Below are 1,072 nucleotides of genomic sequence, written 5' to 3'. Positions count from 1 at the left end.
ACAAATGCCAGTGAAACTCACCGCGTCACAAAAGGGAGACTACTGAATTGAAGTAGCGAAGGTGATTATCTTTGTTGGTTGTTCATCTTGTGAATGTTACTCTTACTGCTGATGTCCCTGTTAACAACACAACACAACACAAAGGTGAATAGCCTGACTGAGCAATGACGGCGAAGGCACCATTCGCCTCTTTGAGTGGCTGGAATGTGGACTCTGGTGTTTTCGGGGACATTAACTGACATTGAAAGGATTGCGGATAGAGCAGCACTGCCTTTGCTGTTGTCACCATCAGGAACAATAAAGCTTCATTCCCTGACCGGGAATCGAACCCGGGCCGCAGCGGTGAAAGCGCCGAATCCTAACCACTAGACCACCAGGGACGGTAGCGAGAGGTGTACATCGTTTCTTAATGACACAACTTCTGGCTTTTTTTTCTTTCTTCGACAGTTGTTTCTCCTCCAGAATGATTGAATCATCGTGTTTTTACAACACGGAAAGAGGCTCAACATCCCAGTTTCCAGCTTTGACCCATAGCCTTGTGTGCTACGAAGCGATGGACCGGCCGTTTGAGATGTTCACATTCCCTTGGGGAACTGGACCACATTTTCACCCTCAGAAGGTAACACACAGACATATTTCCCAGAAGGTGACAAAGGCCTCAGCAGAGACCAACCCACAGAAAGTAGGATTTCACCCATTTGGGTTATATTGTCCTGTTCCACACTTCAAAACCAGAATCTGATTACAGCAAAGAAAAAAAGCATTCGGCCGCTCCCCTCCAGGGTTGGTCCCCCATTGTTTCCTTGCCAATCTGCATTTTATAATACCTTAACTCACCTAACTGCTGGCCTGTGGAGGAAATGACATTGGCATAATTTCAGACGATATGAAAGTGCTCCTTTGGATGTTGGATGCGGCAGTTGTACAAACATTCTCATATCCTCCAGTTAGAAGTAAATTCATGACCGCTGCTTTACAAGACCATTGCTTTCAATACTGCGCGACAGAGCGAAGACTGTGCTCTGTAAGGTAGGGTTTCATGCATTAGAAACTGCAATGTAATAGTTGACAG

At 45.9% G+C, this 1,072-nt stretch overlaps 1 non-coding gene across 1 annotated transcript; it reads right to left on the bottom strand.

Moving 5' to 3' along the window:
* Positions 1 to 308: 308 nt before the first annotated feature.
* trnae-uuc lies at positions 309 to 380 on the bottom strand. The gene has a single exon. It is a non-coding gene; the product is annotated as a tRNA-Glu (tRNA).
* Positions 381 to 1,072: the final 692 nt, after the last annotated feature.

Source organism: Rhincodon typus, unplaced genomic scaffold (assembly GCF_021869965.1).
Source record: "Rhincodon typus isolate 14 unplaced genomic scaffold, sRhiTyp1.1 hic_rhity00013179, whole genome shotgun sequence".
Lineage (NCBI taxonomy): Eukaryota > Metazoa > Chordata > Chondrichthyes > Orectolobiformes > Rhincodontidae > Rhincodon > Rhincodon typus.
This window is presented reverse-complemented; position numbering and strand designations above follow the sequence as displayed.